The sequence below is a fragment of the Megachile rotundata genome, chromosome 1 (assembly GCF_050947335.1).
Source record: "Megachile rotundata isolate GNS110a chromosome 1, iyMegRotu1, whole genome shotgun sequence".
Classification (NCBI taxonomy): domain Eukaryota; kingdom Metazoa; phylum Arthropoda; class Insecta; order Hymenoptera; family Megachilidae; genus Megachile; species Megachile rotundata.
Window position 1 is genome coordinate 14,615,125 of NC_134983.1, and position 25,904 is coordinate 14,641,028.

The following is a 25,904-nucleotide window of genomic DNA, read 5'->3' on the forward strand; positions in this document are numbered from 1 at the left end:
AACACCTACACAAAAACACCTTCATAACTTAATAAATGTTGCTTCTTATAACCTGACTCAAAACTACAAAAATGCGATAAAAATGAAGATATAAAAGATATAAAAAATTGATAACCAAGTAAAAGTGTGAATATAAAGAACGCTATCAAGTCATAATCCATTTCCGATAACTAACGCTTGCCAAAGAGGGTTAATCAGCGTCTGTAAACGCGAATAGGTCACCGTATTAGCAGTCCTTGGAAGTGGACTTTCGCGAGACATAAAACCGTGAAATATCGAGGTAATCGAGAGAGTCGACAAACGTAATCCAGTGGACAAGTAACGAGTACGGTAAACATAGATACTTTGCACGAGCGTTGTTTTTCTTCGTCGGCGAACAGAACGCTGCTGGATAAAGCTGTAATACGTTTTTCGAAACGTCGTATTGCACGAGTCGTCGGGACGGTGGACAAAGAGTAGCTACGAGAGGGGTTGCTGGAACGGGAAGAGAGCAGACGGGGTCGGACGAGATATTGCCGGTGCCAAGACGCCGGATGTGTAAGCTCGCGAACCACCGGAGAAAAATACTGCGATGACGGTATACGACTTTATTTCATCCCTCTTTCGCCCGTAGCGATACACCCTGCCACCGCCGACCTGAAACTAAGGGTATTTTCATCTCTGCCCTCCTGGAAACATTTGCTTCCGATCCGGGAAATACCGCCTCTACGTTTCCCTCTTGAGCCGCTGAAAATCGTATAAATCCCAACGATTCTGCAACGGCTATCGAACTACCCTTAAATTTTGCGAACTGACGCGCTGCTAAGTGACCGTACTTTACCGAAATACGGTTTCTTTTCTTTATGGCATACTTTCGGGTATTTAAATATCGATGGATTTTCTGGAAAAAATTTTTTATGCAGGATTCTTATAACCTCTCCAGTATGTGGGGTGCTTCTAATTATTTTTCTTCTCGCAAAAATTTAAAAAATTTTTTTATTTGGAACTCTTATATCCCACTCAAGTATGTGGAGTGTTTCCAATTATTTTTCTTTTCGCAAAAATTTTTTATGTGAGACTCTTATACCCTCTTAAGTATATGGAGTGCTTCCAATTATTTTTCTTCTGGCAAAAATTAGTTAAAAATTTTTTAAAATCTTTTCTTATGTAGGACTCTTTTTTTATACCCTACTCATGTGAGGTGTTTGCAATTATTTGTCTTCTTGCAAAAATTAGTAAAAAATTTTTTAAAATTTCTTCTTGTGTGGGACTTCTTTTATACCTTACTCTAGTATATGAGAGTTTGCGAATTTTTCTGCAAAGACAAAAGAAAGTATCTATAACTCAAAAATGTAGAATGAAGTTTTCTCTCACGTAGCGTTCTCGTGCGCCACTCTCGGATATGACAGGGTGTTGATCTACAAGAGGGCGAATCTACAGAATAAGATACGTCAAAAACATAAAATAAAGTTTTGTCTTATGTAACATTTTATTCATATGCCACTCCTGTAGGGGATTTTTGATCTTGGTACAAGGGGTGAATCTGCAGAATAAGATATGTCAAAAACATAATAAAGTTTTGTCTTACATAACGTTTTATTTGTATGCCTTGTAGAGGATTTTTGATCTTCATACAAAGGGTGAATCTGTTACAACAAATAAATTAATGTGAAATAAAATTTACGCTTCATTTTCGAGAACATTAAATTTCATGGAACATAATTATTTTTCTGTTATTTATATTTTTGGTGAAATCTGAACAACGATCTACGGAGGGTGAATGTGTTAAATATAATTTGATAAAATAAACAGAATGCATTCATAAAAACAGGTCGCTACGTTTATGAATTTTTATCTCTGGAAATATTTGTACAGAGTTGATTTATATGTTTGTTTCGACCAACGATTGGATTAGTGTAATATTTGTTAATAAATTCATTTTATAATTGTACTTCACCGAATACACATTTTCACAATTTGTTTTAAAGATAAAATTTCCTGTGTCATACCTCCTTTAATAACGGATAAAAAATTTTAAAAACAAATTTAAATAAATTTGAACATAAATTCACATTTCAGTCGATTCAACTTTGTAAACGAAAGTGAACGTAGAAGATATTTTACATAGCGTTTTCCGTATTTAAAAAACATTTCATTTCCGATGAGGAGCTATTACAAAATTTCAATCAAGATCAGTTCTCTTAGAATCTCCCGTTGTATATAAGTGGTACGCATACCCGAGATAGTACAGCGTTGATCTTTCAACAAATCGCTTTCGACCGAGATCTCCGCCACGTTTTCAAGCTTTTCAATCTCGGAATATTCGTAAACGTCCTGGCAACCTAGAGAGTTTACAAATCACCGACCAGAATCGTCGAAATGAAAGCGAGGCCGAGAGACGAATCTCTTGGCTGTGAGTGAAACAAGAGGGAGCTGGTTGTAACGCCTGACAAGTCTCTGTCGAGAAACATGGGAAATGTCCCCGAACAAAATTGCCAGCTCTCTTTCACTCCGGCAGCCAACGAGGCTGATTTTCATTCGTCCAAAGAAAAATCTTACGACTCCGAACCGTTCTCGGAGATAATAAAGCAACTTTTCCCAGACCTTCACTAGCGTGTCGAAGATTGAACACGCAAAAAATCTCTGAATTTCATATAACCATTACTTCGTTGAAGGCCAGACACAATTATTTTTTACGCAATTTTATTTTCAAAGGTAATTTTACCTTTTTTAATTGGACACATTGCATGCATCATTATGTGTGTACTATAATACTTATGATATGTGTATACATTTTTAGATATGAACATTAGTGTATATTCTATATATATACATGTTATATGCATGTTATTGAGTATTCTAATAAATGTACATTGTTGGACATTAGTACATTTTATATGTACATATGTTACATACTCATAATTGCACACACATGTTACACACACGTAATTGCACATATGAATAAATACACATTCTTGTAAATTTATGTACCTGTACAGTTTGTATGTATACATGTCACACACATATTCTTGTGCATTAACGTACGTGAACATTTTACATGTATACATGTTACATACATATAATTGCACCTATGAATAAACGTACATAGCTGTACATTAATGTGTGTGAACATTTTACATGTACACACGTTACATACATATGATTGCACATATGAATAAACGTCCATAACCGTACACGTACATGTACATTCCACATATATGCATTTCTACACATATGCATTACAATTGCCTTACGTGAGCAGCAGAAGTATACAAAAATAAAAAGGTACAAGTAATAAGAAGAGTAAGCGGAATGCAGATTAATCCGTTTAAAGATATACGTTGCAAAGAGGTATTCTTTGTTGGTTTAACATTTAAATCGGCAAATGGAATTCTTCGTAGGATCTCTGCATCGGTGTTTGCCAGCGCAAAACGGCTTTCCACGAACACGAGGTCAGACAGAGAGGCAGACCTCCGGAGAAGAACGCAATCAGTTGCATAACGCGTCGACGGACGCGATCGTTCTATGAATATTGCATAGACACGCGTGTCCGTCGGAGCATGGACGTCCGATTTAATTGTAAAATATTGCGCCGGCATGCTCGCTTTCATTGATATTCCGCCGATCAACGCGTTATCGAGCAACCGCTACTGACCATAACACGGTGTATGCCCCCAAGTTGGTTTCGTTTCATCTGTTATTCGAACCCTTAACGTTAGTTGCGTTGCAACTACGAAACATCGCTTTTCGTTCGTTCGACGTCGTATTAGAATAAAATAGCTCAAGGGGCGCGTAGAAGTGAAAAATTCTTTGCGATTTTGTTGTGAATTCTTTATTTCGTTCGGATATCGGAATATTGATTTATGCGATTCAATTTTTATGTTGTAGTAGACGAGGTATCATTGAGTGTGGGAATCTTCGAAAGGAAAAGTAGAGTTGTATTTTTTGAGGAGATCTTTGCATATATTTGTGATTTCAATTGTTCAATTTTTCAATTCTTTCATTCCTCAGTTTCTATTTTAGTCTTACAATTTTTCAATCTCTGTTTTAGGTTAATTCTTGTTGTATGTAAGAGGGTTGCTGTTATTTATGAAAATTACCGTTTCGAACGAATGTTTCAAATATCTACATTAGTTTCGATTTACACGAAAAATGGACATCGACGAATTGTCGTCGTTCGTTACTTTTTCCTCCCGTGTATAATAAGTTCGTAATAACAACGGATCGTTAAAAAGATTCCAGCATCCCGGGGAAAATATCGACGAAAGAAGTTCTCTCGTTCGAATTAAATGGTGTTACGTGGACTTTTTCCCTTTATCGGGCAGTCGTGTCACGTCTCATATAATTTCTGACGTGAATCGGAAAGGAGCGAGTTCATTCGGAATTCTGTTTATGTTCGGATGCAACGATCTCGTGGCAGAACGATTCACGGAACGAGAAGCCGCGCCTCCGACACGCCAGTTACGACCTTGCCCTGATTGTAACTGCTCGTGCTTTCGAAGCTCTCCTCTTCTCCGCTCCTTCGCAGACACTCCAGCACGTTCTCATTTCACGCTTCAACAGCACGCCATGCCCGATTCCTTTTGCAGCCTTTTACTGTTCTCTCTGTCCCTCCGATCGTCGCCGACCTCGAGTTTTTCCGCGAGTCGGTCAATCGAGCGAAAACGTGTCGCCGTTGTCGAAACTCGTTCGCTCCGACATGTTTCGTTCTTGTAATTCTCCTTGTTTCGCGAAACTGCCCTGCTGCTCTCTTTAATGCGGTTCTATCTGGAGCTTTATTGTCAACGTTTCTTTTGGATTGAACCGGACGAATGACAGTCACACTTGAAATTAGACTAGATTTAAGCAGATACGTTTAATTGATGATATCTAAACAGACAACAACCTAATTTAATTTTTATTGTTCTTGTATGAAGATGGATTAAATGTTTGAAGTTAGAAAAACAATAACTGAATTTGAATTGTAAAATTTGACTTCATGTAACCTGTCGCTGTTTGATTTAACTTTAACATAGCACACCTTAGTTTGGTCTATTTCAGTGTAACCAATCATTTACTTAATGTAGCTGGACTTACAAACTTAATCTGATGTAATTGTATGTAACTTAACTTGATTTAGCTTAATTTGATCTGACTTAACTTGATTTAGTTTAATTTGATCTAACTTAACTTGATTTAGTTTAATTTGATCTAACTTAACTTGATTTAGTTTAATTTGATCTAACTTAACTTGATTTAGTTTAATTTGATCTAACTTAACTTGATTTAGTTTAATTTGATCTAACTTAACTTGATTTAGCTTAATTTGATCTAACTTAACTTGATTTAGCTTAATTGAATCTAACTTAACTTGATTTAGCTTAATTTGATCTAACTTAACTTGATTTGGCTTAATTTGATCTAACTTAATTTGATTTAGCTTAATTTGATCTAACTCACCTTGATTTAGCCTAATCTGATCTAGCTTAACTTAACCTAGCCTAATTTCACCTAATGTATCACCCATCTAGCCTTGATCCTACTCCGAACCTGTTCTAATCTACTCTAACTTGTCCTAACTTAACCTTAACCTTATCTAACCATAACCTTATCTAATCTGATAACCTAAGACCTAAATCAACTTGACCTAATCAAACCTAGTCAAATAGAGTTGTATACTTAATTGAATACACAATAGAGTTGAAGAACCTGAGCTAACCTACAATGCTCTCATGCAAATCTGATTTCGCCTGTTCGAAACTAGATTAGTTATGTTTATGTTTCAAACAATAATAAATTGACGAAATAAATCAAGTTAAATTTAAAGTCTAAAAAATACATAAATCCCTTGGTCGTATACCTCAACAACATAATCGTGGTATCGTTAAATTTCAAGGTACTGATAGTGTCGATAGAATGATTGATAGTATCAAACGGTATACACTCGATAGTCGATAACACCTCTATATCTTACATACCAGAAAAAGTGAAAGAAAAGCGTACCAATTTTTTACAACGATAAAATTCAATCCCCATATTTTCAAAACACGTATCAACCTTAAATATAATTCGATACCAAACGCGATCGAAACGCCGATAATCGTCCCAGTTTTCATTCTGCGACGATAATTCACGTTCACGGTGTCGGGTCGCGGGCTAACGAACGAATAACAGGACGATGTAAGCGCGAAAACAAAAGGAGAAAAGGAGAAACCGAGCACGAAGGCGACACTAGAAACCTACAAGGAGAGAGAGAGAGAGAAAGTCAGGGAGAAAGCGAGGGAACTGCATCGAGACTACCGAATGCAATATGATTCCCACCTCAACGTCGAGTCCGTGCCTCATAGAATATGCATGACATGCTAATGCGATTTGTACCTAATCTAATTATACAGTTCCACGCGAGCCGCCACCGACCCCCTTTGGCCTATCCTATCGCTTCTTCGAGCATACGCATTGTACACACACGTTTATTGTACGCATCGTTGGATCTCTTAGAGTCGGGAGATTTCGCAGCATCGCCTACACAATTTCTTCCCCTAAATGTAAACGATCATCTGCAGGTCGAGGTTCGTATCACTGTTTCTAACACAGGGTGCTTCAGATGTGGAATTTATAGGGTTGTATACAGTCTTCGTGATCTTTAAGGATCTTTAGATAGTCTGACAGAAGAATTAAAGAAGTTTCGATAAAATATCTTTGTGACGTATCTTCAATGACCTCGATTAAATTTCTGGTACCCTGAAGAAAGTTAAGATATCTGGAATTTCATTCTTATATTTATGCAAGTTTATTGTTAGTAATACGTTTCGCATTAATATAGTGACATTGTCGTTTGAGTGTTGTGATGAGTCAGTTTAAGGTCTTTTCAAGGTTACAGTATGCTAAGTTGTATTTCTTTCGAAATTGTCTATATATCATCAAATTTTGATTACCAAAACTACATGTCATGAATAAAAATCAAAAGGAAAAGCAAATTGATTTGAACGATACAGTTGTATCAAATTAAAGTTAGGTTAGATGTGGTTCAAAGTTGAATAGGTTTGTACTACATGAAGTTAGGTTAGGTTCAGTTCAAAGTTAAATAGGTTTGTACAAAACAAAGTTAGGTTAGGTTCAGTTCAAAAGTTAAATAGGTTTGTACAAAACAAAGTTAGGTTAGGTTCAGTTCAAAGTTAAATAGGTATGTACCAAATAAAGTTAGGTTAGGTTCAGTTCAAAGTTAAGTACATCTGTGGCAAACAAAGTTAAGTTAGGTTCAGTTCAAAGTTAAATAGATGTGGCAAACAAAGTCGGGTTTAAAAATAAGCATATGAATGACAAAATTATGCATCAGAACTTGTTTGGATCTGAAACAGTGCATAAAAGATTAAAATATTCGATTTCGCGGAATCATTAGAAATGAAATTTATGCGCATCCTAGAAAATATAGAAAGAAAATCAACGATCCGTGAACCGGATGCACGGATAATGCATGTGGCCGTAACAGTATATGAGCTTGTCTGACGAAACACGAAGGATTCGAATTTCAAAACTCGAATTCATCAACCACGTAAGTATACGATAAAACGAGAACTGACCTCACGGTGCGATCCGTCAATGACATGGCAATAATAATCTTCAAGGTTCCACATGCCTGCTTCTTCTGAAGTTTTGTGATTGCGTAACCTATCACAAATTGCTTGAGCAACTATACTTCGAATGGTATCAGACGTTCAGGTATTTGGTGTTTGCTCCTGCAACAACCATCACTTTCTTTCTAATCAGTTGTCCATTAAAATTTTTGTTAAAACAGAGTTGATGTCAAAATATCAACAGGGAAAACATGTAGTTTAATCTTTGTTTCAAAATGGATGATTAAATTACTTCAGCTTTGGTACTTTCTCCAAACCCATCTTGGAGCGTTCTTGATATTAAAACCTAACAGAACGACTGAAGTATGTTGACTTTTATTAACATGATTAATGCGTTTAATAGAAATAAGTACATTATGTGTATAATACAAATAAGTACATTAAAAATAAATATATTATACTTTATGTTTCATCATAAATTTATTTTTAACTTCAAATGAGATGTACACTTTAAGTTGATAGATTTACCAGTAAATCATTTTGCAAAATTATCTCTAGTCATTTCGCAGAGACGCGAGATTCTTAAAATGCACGAATGAGAAATTTGATTCCGCTTGCACGAATTTCCAAATCTTCTCAGCGAGGAAACTGCATCTTGTTCGCCGCGTCCTTCTGCCTTTCCTTCGTTTACGTGTCTACATTTACGAGAGGACGGATAACGAGGGTGTGCTCGTGAAGTGTTGCACGGAAGTGCAGTTACCGTGCTTCCGATGGCGTTTTCCACAACGAGCTGCGGCTCCCCTCGAGAATAGGCGACACTCGTTTGCCGGAACCACTGGATAGATAAAGTGATTATATACGAGCCCTCTCGCGAAAACATTCCGCGTTGCATTCAAGTTCACATCGTGACATGATTTTATTTATTTTAATGCCCGCTCTTCATCCGCTTATACTCCCGAAATGATAATAGCCGTTTCAGTTTAATTTGTTACGGGGAACCTGTAGCTTTTGAATTGCGTAACTTTTGTTTTCGCAACATCAAATTTATGAGGGATATTATTTGTGTATAATACGAACAATTTGAGCATTTAAACAGTATTCAAGGGAGTGCTGAAAATTTAATACATGACGGCATCTGTTGTCAAACTTTATAACTTATTAAGGCACTAGTTATTTTGTAGTATGTACTTGTATCACATCGGTATGTTATGTCAAGCTTAATATTTCCTGATCATTTAAATATGCAACAACCTAATAATTATGGTAACAATATTATTCAATTGGCGTGAAAGGTCGTTGACCCTAGTGTTTTCATTCGATTCGTGAATTAATCGCGAACGATTCTGATTACGATAATAATATTATCGTAACAGTGGTTTGATCCAATAAATATTGATTAGAGCAAGAATAAAAGGGGGTAGATTTAACTTCTACAACCTTTGAGAACAAACATGTATCTAAACCAGATAAATACTTTACGAAACAGAACGTTTAATTTATTTTATAGTTAGCTCTCGTTATATTACCGGTTCAGAATTCTTCACATGCTGTACACATATTGCATTGCATTGGAGTACACGTTATATCGCCACGCATTATATTGTACCGTCTAACATCGTCAAATTCTATGGCACCACATTGAAACGAATTTAGCCTATACGTTTGTGGCAATATAACAGAAATATAATGCAGTACAAAGTCCTACTTCGAAAGCAGCACGTTCGCAAACCACTGCATCAGCTGATCAAGCCATTATGAAGGATCAGACAACTGATTGCCATCGAATTAAGGACGAGAAGGGTCGATACCGCTTGGAGAGAGTAGGTGGTCAAAGTTTCAAGCGTGTTTCAAGCGGATTATTCGCGTCATCGGTGCCTTTCCAGCCATCGTTCGATCATGGAATTTCATTATCGACTAGTTATCGACGAAGCGGTTCGTATCGATCGATCTCGTCGTATCGCGCGGAAAGGGAGAAAAGCCGCGAAAGGGGACGAATGCAAGCCGGGGTGAATGCACCCGGTGCATTCGGCCTGTTGCATCGCGTCGCTCGGAGAATCGTCGGTTGGGCCTGTAATTGGCCTCGGGTCGGCTCGTAGCGCAGGATCTTCAACAACGATCTCAAGGTCAACCGGGTGTCGGAGAAAGGTCGAGGGTCAACGATCCTCACGCTTTCCCAGACGAGACCTTAGCGAGACGCGTGTGGAGGATGGTGACCCCTGTTCTTTCGTAAGCCGACGTCTCGCGACCACGGGGGTGGATTCGTTGCCAGGGGTGGATGAACGATGCTGTTGTGCCATTGACTCGCCTCGGTTCAACAGAATTTGCGTCACCGTTCGGTAATTGCTGTCCCATTCACGTGTTTACCATTCAGACGGCCATCGCTTTGTTTGTAATATGGCTCAACTTGCACTATCTGAATACCTCTTGTTGCGCCAATATCTTATAATAATGCCCATCTAAACGTTTGATTGTGTGATTGTCCTGTTAGGACTGTTACGATTCCAGTATTCAAATATTTTTATATTCAAGTAATTGCAATATTCACATAACTATAAATACTTATCTTTCATTCGAACTGGTTGATTCGAATATTCCAATGATTTTTAGTATGTTCAGTAAAAATAATTACAATTTCACCTCAGGTCAACAAAATTTAGACTAGTTGAATTATTCGAATAACCTCGAATTCACATATTCAGTGTGTCTGAATTTTTAACTCTTCCACCTCGTATCAATTTCTGAAAGTAAATTCTTTATTACCCAGAATTATACGTCTTTTAAGTGCAATAAAATAATTAAATAAACTAGCCAGCAATAGATTTTAAACGAGTTCGAAAATAAAGAATAAGGTCACATTGTTTTAGCAAACATAGAAAATAGATTTATTCGTTAAACTCCGCGTGACAATGCGATCAATATTGCACTAATAATACGATGTAGCAAATTGAATTAGATGCGGCCATTTTCGGTGTGCAGTAAACATGTTAAGCACTACGATAATTGCTACGTTGTTTGATCACGTTTGCATGTACGTGATGGCGCTTTTGATGTGAGGGGTTTGTAGCGAACAGAAGAGGGATTCTTCTGATTGGCAGGGTGGGAATAGCTTTCCAATTCAATTGAATGGTTTCGATGATTAAACATTTTAAATTCACTTAAACCATGCCGAGATCATTGTGCTTAAAACCTATATTAACATTAAGCAATATTATGTTTTTAATTACTGTAATACATGAAATATTTATTAAACTATTATCTGTAAATTAACATAAGCTTTCATGAATAATTTTGCAATGAAATAATAATTGCTAACTTAACCTATTATTAGCTATCATTTCAAAGTTTTAACACATTGTCTGTCACAGTTAAAAATTTTATTTAGTTATACTCTTATTTTTGAGAAATAACAAATATTTTCACAATCTCTTACTGTATCAATTACTCATATTTCCAAATAATTAATACAAGTATTTTCAATTAGATAACAAATTCACAAAATGGACTTGATTCTCTTGGTATGTGAAGTTGTAGATGATTCATACGAAAACTTAAGCATTACCTTATGTAACGTGGTAGTTAAAAATAATAAAAATTATAGCATCCCTCCAATATTTCGCGAAACATAATTCGAAAGGGTCGAAACATTTTCAAAAGCGTTATTGAGGCTAACCAACCGTCTTCGAGACGCTTATTGACGCTCGCGGCGTCTGATCGCGACTCTTCCGAGAAAACCTGCTGTTCGTAAACGAGCAACCTCTAATTTTTAGCTCGGTCGATTTCTTTCTTCCTGCTAGCCGTTTCATCGTTGGTCCGCGAATTTTTGCTCGTTTTTCCGCCGGTTCTGGAACCCCCGTGGCGTCAAAGCGTTCGACTCGTGCAACCATCGTTTTGCTCCGCGCTTCGACATGGCGGGAATTCGTGGCCGCGGGAATCCGATATAAAAATAATTCATCGGCTGATTTTATTTATCGACCGTCGTTGAATTCTGCCTTCCCGATTTTCGGCCCGAAAGTAATTCTCCGCTGTCGTGATTGGTGATTGCGAACACGAATCCAGTAACTTTTATTGGACGCGGAAAAAAAGAGAACTCTTTTATTGCTTTCCATAATAAATGGTACTAAAAAGGATAATACAAAGTGTGAAGTGCTCTTGAAAATTCTGTTGATACAGTATCAAGATTATGTGTCTTTATATTTTTTTATTTATGTGTTTATACAGTGTATTTTTAGTTTTGTTTGTGCACTTTTATTTTTGCATTCATATGTGTATTTTTATTTATATGTATATGTGTATATTTTTATTCAAGTGGATGAATGCAATTTCATGGAGTACCCAGTTTATAGGATATTAGCTGTGTAATAGACTGTTCATGTACAACTTCAAGAATTAATATTAACAGTTATCTCAATTTATTTATTTCTAATTGAAAAATCGCTAATTTCTTAAGATATAATGGTCTTATCTTAGCTATCTGACAATCTTTCTTCATTTTAAAATCAATGACAACGCTATAAATCCATAACAGTGAGTTAATTTATCTACAATTATAAAAATTGTCAATATGATTTCATCGAAGCGTACGTCGACATTGTTTGTTTCTGTAATTTATTTTTAACTCGAGAGTCCAGCCGGTTGTTGTAGTGTTAAACGATTGCCATTGAAAATTACTGGTCGCTAGTCGACTGCTGTAGGTCGCGATGACTCGGTGACGTTAAAAATAGTCAGCGAGAACGATGCCACAGCTATTATTAAGTTCCGATCGATGCCGAGGCAGTCGTGGCGAGTTATTTCAGAACGGTCGCCGCGAGTAACGGGAAGAAAATGGCCCACGACGAGGGACGCACAAACCATTTTCTCGTGAACAGGAAAAATGGTGTGTTTTCCTGAGAGACAGAAATCCGTCCTTGACGAGCGGAATTCCGCTGCTGTAACAAACGATCACCGCACGAACCTGCATTAATCGATTCCGATAGGGTCAATACGACTTTATAGTGTTCTTTATCGCCACGTTCATGTCATCCATATTCGACGCACGAGTTTATACTTGAATTAAGCAATTTTTTTATTCGCAGTGTAAAAGAAATATTTCTATTTGTTAATTATAATTTTACCAGGTACCACTTATAAATACTTTTTGTCAAATTCGAAGAAGTAGGATTTTTATCTATTTGAATAAGAAGCATTTCTACTTATTAATGATAATTTTATCAGATACTAATTATAAATATTTTTAGCCAAATTCGAAGAAGTAGGATTTTTATCTATTCGAATAAGAAGCATTTCTACTTATTAATGATAATTTTATCAGATACTAGTTATAAATATTTTTAACCAAATTTGAAGAAGTAGGATTTTTATGTATTCGAATAAAATTTGGTCACGATCAAAATTTATTAAAATTGCTTGCTCATGAATATTTAGGTTTTATTCAAAACTCGCAACAAAAGATTATAATATCCATGTATATTCATATTGATGTACATACATATATGTTGTTGCTGTTGTTCAAGTGCTGTAAATGACGAACAACCCTCACTCGAAATCTCAATTTTATATACACATATTAGTTCATTGAAATAAATATAATCCTACAAAAGTATTATTACGGTAATTGTAGTGAATAGAAGGAGTCATAGAAACGTCCAATGTATTAAAAATGACGAAAAGGAGCGATTAGAACACGATTATCAATGTCTCGACGCAGATTGAAATCGTTGTTCTCAATTAATAGAATAACTAGAATAACTTGAATAAATAGAATAAATAGAATAACTTGAAGAAGCAGAATAAGCGAGTAGCAGAGAGCATAAGAGAACGTCTAAAGCAGAAGCGTATCTTCCGTAGGGAGGATCGATCGTTTAGAAAAACGGGGGAGTCCCATCGTTTCGCGAGCGAGGCCATTCGTTTCGATCAGAGGAAGAAGGGGGTTGGATCGGCAGTTTTAATTCTCGCCGATCGAGCAAAGTGGCGGTGATTTATCGTGGAAGCGTGTTCGCCGTGGATAGAAGAGAGAAAAGTTCTCTGCAAGTCACTGTTTCGACGCGTATTCATACGTATCCGCGAGCGGAGCACCATGGCGCTGGGACGCACGCTCGTATATTTCAACGGTGGCTCGATTTCCTGGCTAAATATGGTCCCGATAAATCCCGTGGCCGGTTTATCGGGTCCCGTTTCATTGTGTCCCGTGGCCTCTCGAACGCGAAGCCCATCGTCCAACCTTCGACCCTCTCTCTTCCTCCCTCGGTACGGCTGCGAATACTATGAACGAGATACGCCACCCGGTAAATAAGCCCACCGATACCGTGTCGCTATTATCTATTATAGGATACCAGCCGAAATAGACCGAACTTTATTCCTTCTCCGGGGAGAATAACTTTAAACTAGATTACTGCGAAGCGGATTTATCGACGGGCTTGAATAAAGTTCGACGCTCTCGGATTTTCCGCGATATTTTCCGACGACAAATCGTCGCCATCCGGACTGCTTCATATCGTACGATTGATGTTCTGCTTATAAATATCGGTTGCTTGTTGAATACGCTTTTCTGGTTTTTCAACCTTTTTCAGGGTATTGTTTTCTTACCGTCGGTTTCGTGTAAAATTTTTATCTACGTATAACAACGCAATCATTACCATAACTGACAGCAAAATAACTACAATTCACAATTTCATATGTCCTGCTATTTTCATTTATCCGATGGAGATAAATTCGTAGTATCAATTATTTAAGTTCCATTGAGACGTTCTTAAAGTTATCTTGAAATACAACAGATATTCCCCGAAATATAGAACCGTCTCGGAGCGATAGGAATATCCAAACGTTTTAATGTTAATTACTTTCAATCTGGAACTTCCAAAGTAGCCTACGAAAATCACTTTACAATGAACCGAGTATCGAACGATTTCCCGTTCGGAAACACGCCAGGAACCAGACGACAGAAATTTCCCATCGATCGAAATATCAAACTGTACGACATCGTTCTCGAATCGATGCATATCCTGTTCCGTCGCCTCTGTACCCCGCAAATAGTCCTCCACTGTACGTGATATTGAATCCGAACTCGGAAGAACTGGAAGTCGGCCAACACGGTGAACTATGCACGGCAGAATCAGCTACACTGGGGAATCTCTAGTTAGTTTTAACTATCCGCGAACTGTGTTCTAAAGAACACGTACAAAAACTGTAGACGCACACATTGTATTCTACATGTTTGTCAAATTGTAAGGGAACCAGGGGACCGTGCATGAAAAACACGACGTATGGAGAAGTAGAACAAGTGACGATATAACTTGTAAAAACACGAGTCAAAATATAACGTTTGGAAATGTACAATGCGGATAAGAAATTAAATATGTGGTAAGATATGCATGGTAATATAATGCGGGGAAATACAATGCGGAGCAGTACAATGCGTTGAAATGTAATATGTGGAGGAATATAACTAGTTAAAGTATAGTTAAAGTATGGCATGCGGAGAAATGTACGTTTTATGTGGTGGGTGGCGATATAACGCGAGGCGATATAATGCGTGGAGATTTAACGTGTGACGGTGCAACGCATAGAATTACAACGCGTGGTGATATAACATGTGGAGATGTAGCGCATAGGGAAATATAACATATGGCAATATAACGCGAGGCGATATAACCCGTAGAAATTTGACGCGTAGTAATATAAAACGTGGGAATTCGGCGCGTAGATAAGTATAACGCGTGGCAATGCAACGCGTGGCAATACAACGCGTGGCAATATAACGCGTGGAAATTCGGCGCGTAGAGAAATATAACGCGTGGAAATTCGACGCGTGGCAATATTACGCGTGGAGAAATATAACGCGTGGAAATTCGACACGTGGCAATATTACGCGTGGAAATTCGACGCGTAGAGAAATATAACGCGTGGCAATATAACACGTGGAAATTCGGCGCGTAGAGAAATATAGCGCGTGGCAACATAACGCGTGGAAATTCGGCGCGTAGAGAAATATAACGCGTGGAAATTCGGCGCGTAGAGGAATATAACGCGTAGTAATACAACGCGTGGCAATACAACGCGTGGTAATACAATGCGTGGCAATATAACGCGTGGAGAAATATAACGCGAGGAAATTCGACGCGTAGAGAAATATAACGCGTGGCAATATAACGCGTGGAAATTCGGCGCGTAGAGAAATATAGCGCATGGCAATATAACGCGTGGAATTTCGGCGCGTAGAGAAATATAACGCGTTGCAATATAACGCGTGGAAATTCGGCGCGTAGAGAAATATAACGCGTGGAAATTCGACGCATAGAGAAATACAGCGCGTGGAAATTCGGCGCGTAGAGAAATATAACGCGTGGCGATACAACGCGTGGCAATATAACGCGTGGAAATTCGGCGCGCAGAGAAATATAACGCGTAGGAATTCAGCGCGTAGAGAAATATTACGCGTGGCAATACAACGCGAGAAAATACTGCAATCGTTAAATATGCAGAATACGCAAAAAGTTAAATAAAAGAATATTGCCCGTTGAAAAAATCGGATTTTCGGTTACACTGATCCCGAAGCTTTCGGAACATGACACGTAGGTATAATAAAAAGCGGCAGGGCGAAAACGAGCGCGTTTCCAAGGCTGACGTCGGCTATCCGTCGAAAATAGCCGACTCGATAAACGCATGCACGCGGATCGTTAGGTCCGACGAACGATAATGTTGGATAACGGGTGTGGCAGATAATGCCGGAACGTATCAGCAGGCTTATTTGCCACGGTGGTGGCGTGTACGTGGTGCACGCAAACACTTTACGCGGAACGATGTTCGGCCCTCGGTACGCAGCCTTCGCCACCAGGCACAATGGAACGAGGCCGATAAACAGGTCGACGAGATTTATCGTTCTCGGTCCTGTGCCAGGAAATCGTGCATCGATGTAAATACGACCCGAGTATCCGCTACTTCGGACAATCTTTTTACGAAGCTGCTACTTTTCGATACAATCCGATTCCCACGGCTTGATTCCTCTGTTTACGGAGTAACGGTTCGACAATTTTTCGGCTAACTTCCCTCGACGGGAATTTAGAGCGTATGTTTCTGTGCATTCGTAAGCGATCTTCTCGGGAGAAATAAAAGTTTTTGATGGCTTTTACGAGAATTTGGGTAGCAGTCGATGACCTGAAGATAAAAGAAACGATAAGGGGCAGATATTTGGTGGATGTGGTTGAAGAGCCACTTTAGGCTACAGAAGACATGAACTGATCTTCAAATTCTTTAAATTTTTAGTTCCTATATTTTGAAATTTTTAAGCATGTAGATTTCAAGTATTTAATCCGTCAAATTAGTATATTCCCAATACCTAAATCTCCACATTCACAAATTCCCTCTATATTTCCAAATTTATAAATGTACCGATATGCAACTTTCCAAACACCACCGTTTCTAAATTCCCAAATCACCTAATTAGCAAATTCCTCGATTTACAACTTCCCAACCTAAACTCCCAAATTAGCAAATTCCCAATACCTAAACCTCCCAATTTTCGAATCGGCGACTCCCAAATGTACACCGAACGTCAGGCTCCCCTACATTTCACTGTCCCGACTGGTGCTGAAATATCGCCGATGTCCACGCATCGATCGACGATAACATCGGCATCGAAAAAATTTCTGTTGAACCTAATTTGCGGCGCAAGAACGCTCGACTCAATTAAGAGAAGAAAAAAAGCAACGGGATTTATCGTTGTCAGCGTATCCGTAATGATCATCGCGATCAGCGAGAAAGGCAGCATCCACAGATTGGCTTTAATTCGAGCACGCCTTAATGTTCCTCGAGCGTGGTGGTCGCGCGGAGCACAAGAAGGGTCCGGTCGGAAGAAGCCCGATCTCTCGAACTCGGAGAACCCTATCGCGCTTAATTATTTTCCAATGGTGGCTGCTCGTTTAATCGGATCTCGACTAATCGTCTGCTCGTTCTTCTCGTCGGTGCTTCTGTTCTTCGTTACGATGTAACGCCTGTGACGAGCCGTTCAACACGGACAGAGAACAATTGTTCGCGAGCTCGTGAATGCCCATTCAGGAATCGATCGGAAGAGGAATTGCCGGTATCTCGACCAAGACGAACACGTGATTCCTGATTTGATTAGCGAGACACGTTTGATCGAACTGTCTGATTTTTTCTTTGATCGTGCTTTAATTATTACGTTTCATGTCGCTCTGAAGTTTAATTGCTCTTGTACTCTTATATTGCTTTTATACTGGAGGAGTTTCGTTTGTATCAGTTTGTCGTTTACTGAATGTATCATGTGTCACGATATTTAACCTGTACGTCGGAAACAATATAATTAGAGTATGTCCGAATATAATTATAATATGCAACTTCATTAATTGCTTATGGTAAGGATCTTATATTAATCCCCATATTCATCTAATAGATAGATACATAGCCGGATACGTTTCTGACAGTATGTTCACATTGTATAATTCACATTGTTAAATCATGCTTAATCATATGAAAATCACATTTAAAATCATATTAAAATTTTGGTGTTTCTTGTCAACCATTATCAGCTTTATGTATCTTCTCATGTGATGGACCATGCTAAATAGTTTCACACATTGATACAATTTATTCCTAACATACTAAAGGAGTAAATCACAATGAACATTTACCTTCAAACATTAGAAAACAAACATATTTAGAAACATATAAACAGCCAATATGTAATATTTATGTCGACATAAACCAATTATATAGAATTCAAGTTGAATGAAATCAGCGTCGAATAATTCTCTCGCAGTTAAATCACCAACTAAGATTCCAGTTTGTCGACAACTTATTCGAAGTTCCCGAAGAAACCCGTCTGGAGGGGTGGAAAGAACGCGCACATACGAAAGGAGCGTAAAGCTACGAGAGCCGAGTAAATCTTGGCGAAGGACGAGCGGCTAATTATCTCTCGCCGAAGCTTATGAATTTTAATGTCGTAAATTTCTAACTCGATAACCCCGGCCCGTCGCACAATTAATTGGAACGATATGTTACCTTCGTCGCTGGGACACGCTCTTTTGCACCCCCTTCTCTGTCCAACCCCGACAAAGTTAAAAACTGAACGTTGTGAAAAAGAGAGAGAGAAGAGGTAAAGTTACTAACGACGGCTTTTGTGAGCCAGACTCGCTTGTAGCTGGGGGATGCAGGGATTAAACGACATCCCCGGAACGTTTGTCATCCCTCTCGCACGCATCTCCGCCCTCGCGGATTTTACCATCCTTTGTTTCGCCCCGTTTTTTCTTCCATCGAGATCGTTTTCGATCGTGTTATCAATTCCTATGTGTTTTTACCTCCCGTGGAAAGTTCGCTAATTTGATTAATTTTTTCTTGGATATGAATTTTTGGGATATGTTTAATAATTTTTTGGAGTAATAGTTTCAGTGACGTCACTGATACTGAACTGAGAAACTTGTGTAAAACAAATACTTTATTTTGTATAACATGTTTAAAACGAGGCAAAGAATGTAAAGACAATATGTGTATAAAATTACACTTCTACACAATTTATAACCTAAAATGGATAAACGCTTAAGTTATATAACAAGTTTAGCTTATTACTTTGACAAAATAAGTTACTACAATAATTATATGATTGTAAGTTTCTTTAAAAGTGTTAACATAACGATGATGATTCTGAAGTGTCCTAAGGGTTGAATTACATCGTTTAACGGATCGATCCTCGATTTAATTTCACAAACTTCGAAGACACTTTAAATCGAGTGAAAAGTAAATATACATGAAATAATATGCTGCGCAAGCTAGCTGGGTTATTCCCAATTCTGGCACGAACCAGCCATTACGAGCACGGTCCGTTATTCCCGAGCAACTGGTTAACAGCGCAGTAGCTGTGAAAAGTAGAATTGCAAAGTGTTCCGTATATTTTCCGTAACTATCGTAGATAAGGGACATATCGCTTTGTAAAAAAGGTGAAAAACATCGAAAAGAATCGTAAATTGTCGCTGCGCCATCGAAATCAACGCGAACTTGATTTTATAGAACGTATTCGATATCCCTGGCTTATGTATCATACACTTTCGTGGCGCTCTCTTCTATCGAACTGTTCGAGCACAAACTTTCGTCGTAAAATTTTATTCGGCGGTACTTCGAACCCCATTCTCCGCTACCCTCGTTCAATTTTTGTGGAAAATTCACGGGACAGGAAGTCGACGATGCTCGATGAATATTCTGGGCAGCATGTTGGCGAGCCGGGAAGACGGTTCGAAGATCGCAAGGTCGGTCAGTGCTCTCAAGATCCTTCGATTTTCGTTGCAATACTTGAATCGATTTCATTGATTTTCGATCATTGTTATTAACTCGTTATTTATCGCATTTACTTTATTATTACAGGGTTACAGGATTATTACTTCAATGTTTCGGTATTTAATACTGTTAATACTATTTCATTCTTCAACGATATTCTGATCATTTTAGAGTAATGTACTACTATTCTGTTTGTATAGTATTTCATTACTTTTAAATTTCGCTATTGTGCTACTACATTATGCTATTATGTTACTAAAGTACTATATTGTTATGGTAGTGATCAGACTACTATACTATTATACTACTATACTACTATATTACTATACTACTATATAATTATTTAACTATACTTGTGCACTACTATACAATTATACAATTAGTCAACTATACCTGTGCTCTATTATACAACTATACAATTAGTCAATTATACTTGTGCACTACTATACAACTATACAATTAGTCAACTATACCTGTGCACTACTATACAACTATACATTTATTCAACTATACTTGTGCACTACTATACAACTATACAATTAGTCAACTATACTTGTGCACTACTATACAACTATACAATAAGTCAACTATACTTGTGCACTACTATACAACTATACAATAAGTCAACTATACTTGTGCACTACTATACAATTATACAGTTATTCAACTATACTTGTGCACTACTATACAACTATACAATTATTCAACTATACTTGTGCATTACTATACAACTATACAGTTATTCAACTATATTTGTGCATTACTATACAATTATACATTTATTCAACTATACTTGTGCACTACTATACAACTATAAATTTATTCAACTATACTTGTGCATTACTATACAACTATACAATTATTCAACTATACTTGTGCACTACTATACAACTATACAATAAGTCAACTATACTTGTGCACTACTATACAATTATACAGTTATTCAACTATACTTGTGCACTACTATACAACTATACATTTATTCAACTATACTTGTGCATTACTATACAACTATACAATTATTCAACTATACTTGTGCACTACTATGTGCAAAGAACTATATTGTTCTTTATTGTTCTCTAACTACAAAGAACTCATATTGTTAAACATTTATTTGAGCCACGTTGTTAGGGTTGCATTAGTTTGCATTGTAGTCCATATAAAACCATCTTTATGCCGGGCCATATAAATGGGAACTTAACCTTCTTCGTATCGTATTCCACCGAATAATCCACTTCCAAACGGTACGTTCTCAAGTCTCTAATCCGCATTCATCGTTCGGTTCAATAAATCCCTTTCCGAGACGCTAGACAAAAGACCGTAGGGTATTAGCCATAAAATAACCGAAGACCCCGAGGACCGTAGGAACCAAAATATTTTCCCTGGTCCTGTCCCGAAAGTATATTGGATCGCCACAAAATCTTCGACACTCCACTCGGATCGTTCCATATAGCAGTCGAACGTACGCGAGCATCCTGACTTGTCCGTAACCGTTCAAACAGATATTCAATTCACCGTAGTCGCTGGAAATACGTCCTGAAACTTCAGAAGAATGTCGCCAAGGCAGACGCCCCGAGGTCGTTTTCGACGGCGGATCATACAATGAAATTCAAAGGAGGAACGACGCTGGGATCGTAAAAAGGACGAACGGGAAGAAGGGTGGAAAAAAAGGGGTGAAACACGAGAGAGAGACGGTGCAAAATTTTCTCGGGCAGATTTCGTTCTTGGTCTGGTGTCTCGAGGATCGTCGTAAAGCAGGTTACTCGTTTCGAAGAGAAACGCTCGGGAAGATGAGGCTGGAACAAGTCTGTCGACGGTTTTCCCTTCTTTGCACGGAACACGGGGTTTACGCCTCTCCAGACAACCCGACCCTTTCCGGCTCCTTCTTTTCGACCAAGATTCTGCCTCGGAGAATCGTCGTTCAGAGTAGTATCGTGTTGACAGAGCTTTGATCGATGTTCGGTTGAATTGTTTCGCTGGTTCTCGAGCACCATCGCTTAGCCACCGCACCTTTAATTACCCCCTCGGAGAGACATTGCCCCGATGAAAATTACAGATTCCACGATATTTTTCTTCTCTTCAACGGTCAACCTTATTTAATTAAATTCTTCAGAGTTAACTTCTTCCTCCGTGATTCTAACGGAAATGATATTTTATAAGGAGCGGAGAGATTGAGGGGTGTTGGGAGGTTTCAAATATTAACATCCAGGTTATTGGGAAAAGACATTGCGAGTTAAATGGAACGTACTTGTAAATGAGATGAAAATGGGTATTTTGCAAAGTGAGATATTCAGAAATTGGAATATTAAGAAATTAGGACATCCAGAAACTAAGAAGTTGAGGAATTGGAGAATTGGAATCATTGGAAATTGGGGGATTCATAAACTAGAGAATTATAAAATGATCTAAATGATTCAGACCCAACCGGTTTGTAACATCAGAATAATCTCTTACAATATATACTTAAATACCGAATGAATATCTATTAAATTCAATCCTCGGTTCGCTAATAAAACCCGAATAAATTCAAATCAGGTTCTTACGTTTCACCGCGTCACGCTGAATTTTCATAGCGACTTTACCTTTTTTCGAAAGTTATCATAATTGCAGTCCGTGCGAATTCGAGTGGTTCGGTCCATAGAAACGTGGGGTCTATCGGAAACGATTTCATGGTGATTTTTACGCGACCGTCTAAAATGCCAGCGAGCAGAATCCTAATTACCAGCTAGCAATAACGTGGTCATTTTCCGCGTTCTTTTACGAGCTTTCGGATCGATGTCTGCATGCATATCAGCATCGTTATCTTTCCTGTATTCTCGTGGCTCTAGACACATATTCACACGTTCACGTACGTTTATACACATTTACACATCTTTTCACACGTTTACATATGTTTAATATAAGGTCACATATGTGCATATATGTTCATATACGTTTACATATGTTCACACGTGTTCACATATGTTCATGTAAGGTCATATACATTCATTCACATATGTTCATACATATGTTCACACACGTCCACATACGTTCATACACATTCACATGTGTATACATATGTTCATACATATCCACATACGTTCATATACGTTCACATATGTTCACATATGTTTCATACACGTTTAAAATAGAGACTTGCAAAATTTGAAAATGTAAAAATTTAAAAGTTGAAGAAATTGTAAATTGGGAAACCGGAAATTCAGACATACAGGAATTGTGACACACGTTCACAGATACGTGCACATACACAGAAATATCCGTGACCAGTGTCACTCGTTACAAGACCTCTCGTTGCCAAATTACGTTTCACCGCTTTCGTTCGCAAATTTACCTGCTGTCCCGTGTATCGTTAATTGTTGAATTCGTCGCGCCTAATTGCCGTCTATTATCGCCTTAATGGTAGCAAGCAAACCCCTTTATCCGCAGAATCATCCGTTTACCGGGCGAACAAAACCGATGGCTATATTACACGTTTTCGTTTCCTGTCGACGTTACTTCTTTCAATCTGTTCCTTGCTTTCAGACGACGTTTCGTGTTCGTTTCGTTGACTCGCAAAGAGATGTAACGACCGGGCCTCGCTAATGGGCAAACACTCTTTTTTACATCGCGAAGCAACCACGATATTTCTTTTCATATTTTTTTCTCCTCCACTTTCGTGCCACGCGTTTTCATCTCAAAGCCGTATCGCGACGTAAACACATTAACGTCAGCGTTTATTAATGCTTTCGCAACCGAACGATGACAAACTGCGTATTATAGATTGCGAATTGTGGTCTTGGGACGATTGGTAAAATTTTACTTTGCAGTTTTGTGGTAGGGGGAAGGAGGAAGGAACATTATTAATTTTCTAATTTTCTAGTTTCCTAATTTCCTAGCTTCCTAAATTCCTAGTATTCTAATTTCCTAGCTTCCTAATTTTCCAATTTCCCGATTTCCCGATTTCCCAAATTCCCAATTTCCCGATTTCCCGATTTCGCAAATTCCCAAATTCCCAATTTCCCGATTTCCCGATTTCCCAAATTCCCAAATTCCCAAATTCCCAATTTCCTAATTCCCAAACCCCCAAATTTCCAAATCTCCAAATCTCCTAATTCCAAACCCCCAAATTTCCGAATCTCCAAATCTCCAAATCTCTAAATCTTCAAATTTCCAGATCCCCAAATAACCAGATCCCTAGATCTCTGAATCCCCAAATTCTCAAACCCCGAAATCTCCAAATCCCCAAATTCTCAAATACCCCAACTCCTCATCCTCCAAATCCCCAAATCCCCACATTTTCAAGTTCCCCAAAACAATAAAAACCACAAATCGTAAATTGAAGATTAGATGAATCATGATACATCAGAGTGTGCCCGTTAATAGAACGTATTCGAACATATTGAATGCAGTATACGTAGTTAAGTCATGTGTTTTTGGCAGCTGAAACTTCGTGGCTTTGACGTGGTAACGCGTTCTCTGGGAATTGAAGTTGAAAGCCTTTAACGAGGTATTATCTCTTCGCTTGTATAGGATATACTGTAAAGGACGTGGCCTGACGCAAAGGATATTCATCATAAATGTCCTTGGCATATCAAGGATAACAATCGGTCCTTTTTATGTATTCCTTTTCCCCAGCTCGATTGTCGGCTGTTTAAACTGGCAGAAGCTGTCACGATCGTTTATTTTCTTCCAAAACCAATTAACCTTTCGCGGACGGACAGCTTTTGATGCATAAAGTCTGCGTGAACAAGTTTAGCGAGAAAGCGCTATTAAAGATTGTTGGAGGTTGAACTTTACTGCGTTAATACGAAAATGTATGAAAGAGAGCGAACGTGGTTAACCGCGAATATAATGTGAATCGATAATTAGATTTGCTGATACAATGGGTTAACCTGGACAGTTGCTTCATACATTGCTTTTTACATAGTTTTCAATGTGAAGACAACGAGAAGGATAATGAAGAAGAAAGTTAAAATGTTATATTATGCATAGAGTAATTCTTTATGTAGATGACAATCAGAATTGAAAGTAAAATTGCAGCGAAAAAAACAAATCCAAATTGTAATGTGCAAGTGTGAAACTACAGGGTGTCTCACAACTGTGGGTCTCTGAAATGGGGAGTAGCTGACGTAATTCTGAATAAGATTTCCCTTTGCAAAAATGGGGTGTGGAGCTTCGTTTTTGAATTATTAAGGAAAAACGCGGACCAATCAGAGCGCAAGGTTTTCGCGCGCTCAGCCGCTAGGCGGAGCTGTCTCGCGTCTGCGCACGCCCTCGCGCTCTGATTGGTCCGCGTTTTTCCTTAATAATTCAAAAACGAAGCTTCAAACCCCATTTTTGCAAAGGGAAATTTTATTCAGAATCACGTCAGCTACCCCCCCCCCCCCCCCCCCCCCAATTTAACCTGCACTAGTTATGAAACACCCTGTATATTGTAAGACAACAGATTAATTAAGAAATGATTCGAAATGAGATCGATTATTAAATAATGTCCACCGACGAACAGTCATCGTTACTCTTCTATCGATATTGAATCTCCGAACGAATAATATCAAAAAAAAAAAAGCACAAAACACTTTTTCCGTATTTTCCATCATATATTGTTCGCTGTTACGCGTGGAAAAGATTGAATCGATGAATTGCTGGTTGTTATTCACAGAGGAGATTCAATCGCGTGTTGCAATGGTTATTGTAAATGCGTTAACCTTTCACGGTCGAAGGCCGAGGTATCCATGGCAATGTACATACTTCCACAGCCAATTCGAACGATAATTAAATGCATTGTTTATGAGCGTTTAATGAACGCAAATAAATCGCGGTAACGATCATAAAGAATATAATCCATACTTTGATTAATCGAGCCAGCATAATATCATCTATCCCAATGGATTTGCCCAAAAGGGAACGATGTCCCGAAAAGTAGACATCGATTAATTAGCAAATTTATATCCGTGTTAATTAACCCGTGACGTACCAATGTACATCCTTCACCGCGTCGAATTAATTAATGATCCTTTAAAATCTGATAATGTCGTTCAGTCCCGTTCGCGTGTTATAGTGCGCGAATTGTTTGTAATTGGTCTTTCGAATTGTTTCGCAACGAAATTGAACGCT

The 25,904-nt window shown here is 38.2% G+C and overlaps 1 protein-coding gene across 6 annotated transcripts in view; it reads left to right on the forward strand.

The window, feature by feature from the left end:
• LOC100877383 (uncharacterized) overlaps positions 1–25,904 on the forward strand; it is a 361,812-nt gene that overhangs the window by 286,120 nt on the left and 49,788 nt on the right. The gene's annotated exons all lie outside the window — the stretch shown is intronic.